We start from the raw sequence: 10546 nt of genomic DNA, 5'->3' as shown, positions 1-10546 counted from the left end.
TGCGTGCCCAAGATCCTGAGAGGAGAATGGAGGAGAAGGGACCATCCCCTCTGGGGGGTGATTTCTCGCTTTCTGTCTCTATGTCTCTCTCTCTCTGTCTGGCGAGTGCACGTGCCCTATGGCACAAAAAACCTCTCCAAAAAATAAATAAATAAATAAAAGAACCACAGACTTAGAAAAGCAGAGTTGGCTCCATGGCCTAGTGGGTAAGTAAGCTGGATCCTACAAGGTTGACCATTAAGCCCCAGCCCAGATGACAGGCACATAAGCATGCATGCCCTAAATCCCAGCAGGATGGAGAAATGAAGGAGAAGGGATTATGGCATGCCTATGCCCACTGGGGGTTGGGAGGATGTCCTTTTTCCCTTTCTGTCTTTCTTTGGTGAGTGCACATGACCTCTGGCAAATGAAAAAAAAAAAAAAAAAAAGGAAAGAAAGATGGGGGCATGGTCCCATAAATAAATAAAGGTATGGTGGCATGGTCACCTTCCCTAAAGGGTGTTTTCTCATTCTGCTCTCCCTATCTCTCTTCAACAAACCCACATGACCTCTAACAAATAAAAAAATAAAATAAAAAGAGTTGAGAGAGAGAGAGAGAGAGACAAAGAAAGATAAAGAAAGAAGGAAGGAAGGAGGGAATAAAGAAAGAAAACAGGCAGGCTAGTAGGGTAGAAGGCAAGCGGGGGAGGAGGGAGCTGGTGGTGTGGTGGTTAGGGCGCTGGACACAACCACATGGCTGACCACAGTTTGAGTCCCTGACTTGGTGGCTTGCTTTCTGACCTTCCCTCTCTCTTTCTCTCTCTCTCTGGTCAAATTAAAATAAATGAATGAATAAATTCAATTCGATTGATATTACTTAAAGAGAAGGCAAGCAGGAAGAAATCCTAGTGTCCTGTAACTGCAATGTCTACAGAAGGATATGCATGAAAGCGGAGAAGGCAGAGTAGGAACCAGCTATTCATAGAATACCTGCCGCCTACAAGGGACTGGAGATCAGACGCAGAGGAGAGTAATGTAGGCAAATCTCTTTCTTCATGGAGCTGACAATATACTGATGTTTATACATTTATATGTCAATCACTAGTGGTGGCTTTTTGCTTGAATTTTACATGCTAATTGTTCTACAATGTAACCATGGAAATCCTGGATTAGTAGAAAACATCGTACATCCAAGGCATACAACTTGGTATATATAAGATTCTGTATAAGAAAACATTTGTACTGTGATAGATTCTATTAAATGAGAGCAAAAGGACCAACAACAGCTGGAGCAGATAAATCAAGAACTCTTGGTAAATCTGTACTTCAAAGGTTAGATGACAAACGTATAGTTCATTGCTTAATCCCAAACATTCTTTATTGCAAAGAAGAATTTCTTTAAGAAAGGCCTGAAAGAACACAGAACACACCCACACTGGAGTTGCTAGAATTAGCAAATAAAAAAATACAGGACATCCAGTAACACTTTAGTTTCAGATAATAAACAACATGTTTTTAATATGAGAAAGTTTCATGAGCTTTTTGGGATAAATGTATTCAAAATCATTTCTCATTGTTTATCTGAAGTTTAAATTTAACTGGGTATCCTATATTTTATCTGGCAACCCTAACCCAAGTGAACTTTAACCAAACTTTCAAGGAATGTTAATATGTTTTCAGTCTTATAAAGAAGATAGAGCGGGTTAGCAGGTGGTGTCATGATTAAAGCACTGTACTCCCACGTGGCGTGGCCAACCATGGTTTGAGTCCTGGACCTCATGGCTTGAAAATCACGCTGGGTGCATGGATGTGCGTGCCCAAAACCCATAAGGAGAATGGAGGAAAAGGGACTGTGGTGTGGCCTTTCCCTCTGAGGGATGATTTCTCATTTTCCATTTTACACTCTCTCTTTGTCTCTCTCCACAAGCACCTGTGCCCTATGGTTAAAAAAAAAATAAAAATAAAAAAGGAGATAGAAGCATAGAGCATATTCTGCCCCACACATAATGCAACAAAGAATAAGAGGGCTATCAAACGGCAAAGGTTTTAAAGATGTAATGGAGAGGAAGGCCAGAACAACTGCAAGAGTTGAGAAAGGGGAGCTATGCCATGCAGCAAGCACGGTGTCTTCAGCTGGTCCCGAAGGCCTCATAAGACTTGATTAGTGGCCAGAAGCTAGCAGCAGCAGAAAGTGTAGAATCTGGACCAAGGACAGCAGGAAATGAGAGAAGAGGACCAGCTCTGCTGAATTCAGCCAAGTCCTGCACATCGGACACACCTTGACGGCTGTACAGTCCAAGGCCTCTGGAGCACAATTTCTGACCCTCCTCAGTACTGTGATAATATGCATGATCATAAGTTGCACCTTCCATTTTTTTCAGCATCAGGAGGATCACATGGAAAGGCTTTACAACAACACTGTACACCGTAGGGTACCTAATCACTCTGAGCCCTTAAGATAAATAGTATCTGATGCTTGGGGTGTATTTAATTAGAAGTAAATAGGTCTTTGATCCTGATTCCAAGAAAAAAATACCTGAGAATTTGCACCTACGGAGAGAGAAAAAGGCAGTGGCTGGAAGCAGCCAACTCTTTCTCTGATTCCAGTGAAACGCATGTACACCCCATGAGCCTGATGCTCTGGTGTCAGCTTCATCCTGGAGTCAGCAGACCTGGGACCTAGTCTCTTGAGTGTGCTCTCAAGTGAGGAAGTATCTGAGCGTCTGCTTCCCAGATGCAAAATGACAGTTTGAGATGATATGATTCTCAGGACCATTCTCATTCAACATCCAGTGATCGATTAAATAAATCAACCATTCATTAAACACTCAGAGACTGCCATACACAAGACAATTTTCTGGGAGCTGTGGTGGACACAAAGAGAGTTATTTGTTCATGCTAGGTGACACTACGAAGCAAGCAGTTCGCCTCTTTTCTGCATCCTTACATGGGGGACCCACTTGGGCACTCCATAGAGGACTGGTCTCTGAATGAACCTGGACTGCCAGTTCTGTGTCAGCCAGTCTCCTGCCTCTCCTTTACCATTATTTTACTCCTTTTTCCTCTCTTAAGAAACTACCTGTCTGCATTTCATTCCCTAGAGGGGGCCTGGTCTCAGCCTTCCAGGGTGAGAATTAATTCATCTGATAAACTCAAATGTGTCAAAGAAAGGAGGAAGCTACATCTGCGTAACCTGGGAGGTAATGACAGTCTTCAATCCATTTTTCTTTCTCTGTATTAGTGACTTCAAATAGGAACTGATTCAGATTAACCATAAAAAATGGAGAAAAAAAAAAAGAAAGAAAATAAACACCAAGGCTTATTGGTACCAGGACAGAGCTAAGTGCTATCATGTATCATCTTTGATCTTCACAGCCATCTTGTGACAACAGTTTATTATCCTGGTAGATGAACCTGAGGGAGAAATACTCAGCAAACCTGCCCCAGGTCAAAAAGCATGGGGTCGGGGAAGTAATCTGGATTTGGCTTAATACAGAACCAATGTGCTTTTCTAGAAACACGTGATTATTGTCTCAATCACTTATGTGGTGCATTAACTAGTAATGGTTAAAATAACAAAAAGGCTTGAAAAAGGTAGACTCAGACTATTTTTAATAACGTGAGCATCAGTGACTTCATCCCACTATGCTTTTATTGTTGTTTCAAGTGAGAGATTTACAGCCCAAGTACAAGGAATTGCATACAATTCCTGCGACCAGAATATACATTGACATAATGACCTATGTCATCCATACAGTAGCAGGGAAAAAAAAGGGCACTGAGTAACCAGAAAATGTGAGGAATCTTGGGTAGGTAAGCCTCATTTCAGTCCACAAAATAAAGGTACCTTGAGTACAGATTATTTACCCTTTGCACATGACCTGCTGATCCAATATCTTTCAAGAAGAGTGTGTGTGTGTGTGTGTGTGTGTGTGTGTGTGTGTGGTGTGTGAAAGAGAAAGACAGAAATATGGGGGAGAAGAGAAAGAGAAAAAAGAGGGGTGAAAGGGAGAGGATATAAAACAGAGACCAAGAAAAGCTCTCTAAGACCCATAAGGGGTTAATTTGAGCTAAGATAACTTTAAAGCAACTAAGCTTTTAAGTAGTTATACAACAAGGGGCTGACAGGTAGCTGGACTCCCACATGGTCAACCACAGTTCGAGTCCTGGACCTGAAGGCTTGCTTTCTCCCTCTCCCTCTCTCTGTCTCTCTTTGGGGAGTACACATGCCCTATAGCAAACTAATAACTAAATAAAATAAATAAAATTAAATAAATAATTCTTTTAAAAAAGAATTTATACAACAAAATAGAAGCTTACTAAGCTATGTTATTATATATGTAGCTTTTTTCATATATTTTTTATGACTCAAGGTCATTGTGATAATCATAAAATATTTTGTACAATACAATGATGCCCTTAAGGATAATCACAAGTTAAGGATGTATACCCTAATGGGCATCTGATCACTTTGCTTTTGTAGGCTTGAGCATTTTTAAAATGGGTCCTTTTACTCATGGATGGCAGGAGGCAGCTGAGAGGGAAAGATTGTTTGGGAATAGTATATATATTGAACCAGGTTGAAAATGCAGAATGCAATGCGTGGTTGAGCCATAAAGAACATCTAGAAAACTGAAGCCAGAAAATAAGCTAGCACAATACTTGCTATGGATCAAATTAAAGATGTGGAATGAGATGTAGGAATGGATTCTGGAAAGACAGAGAGAAGGTGACTCCACAGCTAAGTGCATGCCTATGAGCCAGGTCTTTCTCATCCTGTGCACCTCCTGGCCTCCATGGTTGTCTCTGACACAGTGGCTATTCATGCCTCTCAGACTCCTGCCTTGCTCTCTTACCATGTTGTCACTGATCAGTGGTTGAGATTCACAGGAAGAGGGGATTGAGATGATAATTAAAAACAAAAGAGCAATTTCTTGATCAGTTGTGGTTATTAATAAGTTCTAGACTTCTAATTGAACTGAATGAAATATTCTCACTGATATGGAAAATTTTCCTTTCATAGTCATTCATTCAAAAAATAGTCCTTGAGTAGCTACTGTATGATAAGAATTTTGGTAACTAGGGATAAAAATAATGAATAGCCCATAGTTCTACTTTTGAGGCAATAGTGCTGAGTGGTTACTAAGGTTAAAGAGACCTCAGATCAACTCATTTGTGCACCACCTGTCTGCACTTTAATTCTCTTAAGTGTAAAGTGGAGAAAATAACAGTATTTCATTCACAAGATTATTGTTAATAATCAGTTAGATATTATATGAAAAGCACTTTGCACAGTACCTGGCAAACATTAAATGCTCAATGAATGCAAGTATCATTGTACAGATAATTTTATCTGTAGCACAAAGAATAGAAGAAGAATTCATTTTGATGGTTAAAAAGGGTAAGAATAGGGGACCAGCAGATGGCATAATGGTTACAACACTGGATTCCCACGTAATTGACTGTGGTTTAAGTCCTGGACCCACCAGCTTAAAACTCATGCTAGGCATATGTGCGTGTATGCCCAAAATCCTGAGAGGAAAATGGAAGAGAAGAGATTGGAGCATGACCATTCCCCCAGGGGGATGATTTCTAGCTTTCTTTTTCTCTGTCTCTGTCTCTCTAGTGAGTGCATACACCCTATAGCAAAAATCTCTGCCTCAAATATTTTAAAAAAAAACAAACAAGAATGGAAAGAAAAAAAAAGAATGTAAGAATGGATTCACTAAAGACATGACAGTCACCCTGGTCTTTAAAGTCAGGGTCAGAGAAGAGTTAAAACAACAGACATTCAATAATGAATGGTATTCTATCTTTTCTACTACTGCAGACACTGATGTTGTCCAGTTACAATGCCTTGGCATTTTAATCACAACCACATAACAAACTTAAAAAAAATATGCAGTTATTGCTAAAATTTGTAAATGATCACAGACATCACTTCAAAAGATAGAGCAGAATCATGAAGTACGGGCATGCAACTGGAGATGTATGAAAGGCTAGTTCAAAGAATACACTGGTTGTCAGAAAAGTCATGGCGTATTTTTCTGTGTTTCTATGCAAAAATGTGTCATGACTTTTCTGATGACCCAACCTGTTCCATTTATAAATCCTAAAACTCTATTTCAAACTACTGATATTTTCCTACCAGAGACAATTTGGGTTTTGCAATGAGTTTTTAATGGCCACCAAAAAAACACAAGGTAAAGGCACATGATCTACTCTATTTATCAATTTCTGCACCTGCAGGAAGCCAATCTTTAAGCTTCTTTAAAGCTGAAGGGTAACTCAGAGTCATCTGACAAGAGATGACAACATGCAGGTTTGATGTGGGGAAACTGGCCATGTGAAGCACAGTTCACAATACTGACTTCGATATAAAAATCTTTAAAGAACACTGCCACAGTGACAAAAAAAAAATGAAAATCAAAGGGAGAAAACTTAGAAAGAACTCAAACTTCAGTAAGACACTTAAAAAGTTCTGGGGGAAAGGAGCCCATTAATCTCTTTGGGAGAAAAAGTTGCAGGCTTAAACAGAGAGAAAAGATAAAAAGCAGAAAGTACTCCTCAATGGGTAATTGTTATAGGAGAACTCATTTTTAAAAATACACAAAAAATTTGCAAACTCAAACAGTATTTATGATTCCTTGCACATTAACAATATTTTACAACATTATTTTTCATATTTCAAATAAGAAGTTATGATAAAATGGGTTGAAGAAAATGGGAGAGGATGGTTAACCAAGAAGAAAATACTTTTTAACACTTAGAGATATCTATACACAATATAATATTGCATAACTGTTATTATTATGCATAAGCAGTTAAAAGGTTCAGGGATTATGGTCAGCATTGTGGCTTATCTTTCTAAAGGGTAAATGTGTTAAGTCTGGCCTTCCTTAGGAATATGGGCTGCAACCTGGGATCATGGTCCAGTCAAGGAGCATCTAGCACTATGCGCATGGCCCTTGGTGGGTCTGAAGATGAATTAAATATGAACGCTGTCCTTAAAGTTCCTTTAGTATGTTTTTTCAGTCACAAAATCTGTTGACAAGGCAAACCCTCCTTGCCCTGGGTTAAATTTGCATCTCATTTATTCATCTGATAAGCATAATTGAGCACCTGGCATTAGGATCTGAGAATACCAAAATAAATGAAAGGAAAACCTCACTAGAGGAACACCGATAACGGAGAGTGTGCTTTGTAATATCACAAGAGTGGTCATCTTTAGTTCTTTGTGGCTAATTATTAGGGAATCGAGATAAATATTAACCAGAGGTAAGAAAGGAAAAAGAAAAATGTGACATTGGTTTGACTATCCTGACAGCGCTAACTTGCATTTCCAACTGAGAGATCTGTCCCAGGTTGAAAATGAACATCATGTCTTCCCAGTACTATTGAATTACTGCTTGCTTCTGGTGTGTCTGGCTATTGCCAATATCATACTTCATATTTTGTCACTATGAGGATGAAAAGGATAATTTAAGAAATAGGGTACAGGACACATGGAGTTTTGACCTAGGACTCTTAAAGGAAAAGTAGTAAGTGATAAGAACATGGAAGCTTAGGGACCAGCAGATGGCAATATGGCTATGTTGCTGGACTCCCATGTAGCCGACTGCAGTTTGAGTCCCAGACCCAGTGGCTTAAACTCACACTGGGCATGTGTTTGTGTATGCCCAAGATCCCGAGAGGAAAATGGGGGAGAAAGGATTATGGGGGGGGGTCCCCCCCCGTGGGGGGGGGGGGCAGTGATTTCTCACTGTCTCTCTGTCTCTCAATATCTTTCTGGAGTGCACATACACCCTATAGCAAAAACTTCTCAAAAAAAAAAAGAAAGAAAGAAAAAGAGAAAGAAAGAAAAAAGAAAAGAATGTGGAACCTAAAAGGAACTTTCATGGCATCTGGAAAGCAAACAAAATGGGTCCATATGGTAGAGAGAATCTGAGTAACTCAAGTGCTGAACTCAGTGGGACCTGAGAACCATGGCCTCTTTCAGACCAGACATCTCTATGATTGATGGTGCTTATTTCTAGAGACATTTTATGATGGGTCCTGCCTGTAGGATATATTTTCCGAAGTGTATTTTGTGAAAAACTAGTTTCATGAATACTAATCCATAAACACGAAATACAGGTTCTCTGATTGATTAAATTGGGAAACTTTCTTTTTTTTGCTATATTAGTCATGGCCCTGCAGCAAATAAAATTCACTCAGATGGTTCAGGAATTCTTATCTAACTTTATGATTTACTTATTTATTTATTTTAATTTGACCAGAGAGGTTCAGAGTATGTGTGTGAGAGAGAGAAGGAAAGTGAAAAGCAAGTCACCAAGTCTGGAACTCAAACCACAGTTGGCCATGTGGAAGTTCCAGTGTCCTTAATGATGACATCCCCTGCTGGCCGGCTGGGGAATTCTTAATTGTGTGCATGTGTGTGTGTGTGTGTACGTGTGTGTGTTTGTGTGTGTGTGTGTGTGTGTGTGTGTCTGTGAGAGAGAGAGAGAGAGAGAGAGAAATAAAACTATTTGGGAGTCTTAGGAAGACTATGGACTCACTCCACAAAATACAAAAAATAGAGCAGATAAAGCTTACAAAAGGAATCCAATTAAGTCAAACTTCAGTTAAAATATCTTTAAAGACAAAATTTTAGTATAGGAATAATCATGTTTCTCCATTAACTGTTTAAATAATAAAATCTAGCATCAGGTCTCCTAACTAACATAGTTTCAAACTAATGATGGTAAACAGTATTTTAAGGCATCTAAACACCTGTAAGGTTATATAAAAGTACCTGTGAGGTTTGTTGATGACAAAGTCAGAGGTTCCATTAATGCCTTTTGTCTACACTCATAACTGGAAGAAATGATCAATTTCTTTTGAAAGTTGGTAAAAAAATACAGATTTTTGTTTTGTTTTGTTTTTTACTATGCAAGTCCATCAGTCCTTTGTTTTCTACCTACAGATACCTCTGGGTACTTGGACCCTAGTATAAAAACCCTTAAGGACAGACTTTAATCAAGGGACTGTTTAAGAAAGTGCCAACAAGGCCAATGGAATCATCAAGGGATTCTGGAGCATTCAGGAAGTAACAATAGCAGGGCGGTCCTTATGTCCACAGGACTGAAGTGGATGGAGAAGAGATTGTGTTTCTGGAGCACAGAGAAGATGCCACCATAGGGAGGGCCTGCACTGTAAGAGCTACAGTCATAGAGGAGCGCAGCCATTGGTGAAGACTTAGCACCAAAGCAGAAAAAAGTTGGGAAGAAAAATCTATTCTCTCTCTGCCCTTTTATCTTACACAGGTGTTTTCAGCTGGCCAAACCTAGCAAAAGGTCAGCTGGACAGAGCCAGGATAAGTCTTTCCCACAGGGGTTAAACTCCAGGAAACGTGCAGCAAGGCATAGGTGGAAAGTGGATCTAAGGATTGGTGTGAGAAGGAACAGGAAGAAAACTAGCCCACCAGGTGGCTATGCTTCTTGAGTGCAGATTTTCCCAGATATTTCAATATATTAACATGCATATGTTAATACAAGTTTTAAATATTATTTTAATAAGGAGTATTTATCAAAACTATCTTATCTCAGAATCTATCTTTCAAGGAACAACAAAGAAGATTAATATTCCATAGAACAACAGTTTACAGATGCTGCTTCAAGATTTTCTGGAGACATGTGCATTTTACCTGCACCAAGTTATTCACTGCATATCCAGGGTAGCCCATTTGTTAGGAAACACCTGTGAGGGACCAGCAGATGGTATAGTGGTTACTTTGTTACTTTGCTGGACTACCACATGGCTGACCGCAGTTCAAGTCCTGGACCAGGTGGCTTTCAACTCACTCTGTGTGTGTGTGTGTGTGTGTGTGTGTGTGTGTGTCCAAGATCCCCAGAGGAGAATGGAGAAGAAGGGATTATGGCTTGGCAATCTCTCACTGTGTCTGTCTGTCTGTCTCTGTCTCTCCAGTGAGCACATGCACCCTAAGGCAAAAACCTTTAAAAAGCAGAAACAAACAAACAAAACCTGTGAAAGATCTGAAAGACCTGATTATTTCTGGTGGAGCAATACAATAATTAGTTGGAAGCAGTGAGTTAAGCATAAGCATGAAGAAGGAAAATGTCTATACAGCTTTGAAGATTCATCTTGCTTTCTTATTAGACATATTAATAGTTGAGAAAGTTCTAGCAATTTGGGAAACTAATCCCATCTTACTTGGTTCAGGAACTTCAAATTCCTTCTGTAAGAAATAGTTCATACATCCCAAGGGGGTCAGCTAGGTCCTGGCAAATAAGTGTTCTACAGACTTTCCATTCAGGATAGCAGCTTGTGGCAAACACTCTAACCACAAGTTCTTTCACAATGTATATTTTAAAACATCACAAATAAACCATTATGTATCTGTCACAACAGTTTCCTAACTCACCATGATAGTACCATGGCATCGATTAGCCTAGAGTAGTTCATTTGGGGAGATAGAGAACAGTGATGAAAAGGTAAGTATTGGTTACTGTGTGTGTTGTACAAAGGGTGGCCGTTCTCCACTTCTTATATTTATACCATTTCCAGT

Source organism: Tupaia chinensis, unplaced genomic scaffold, assembly GCF_000334495.1.
Source record: "Tupaia chinensis unplaced genomic scaffold, TupChi_1.0 Scaffold000312_1, whole genome shotgun sequence".
Classification (NCBI taxonomy): domain Eukaryota; kingdom Metazoa; phylum Chordata; class Mammalia; order Scandentia; family Tupaiidae; genus Tupaia; species Tupaia belangeri.
Note: the sequence above shows the minus strand (reverse complement) of the source record.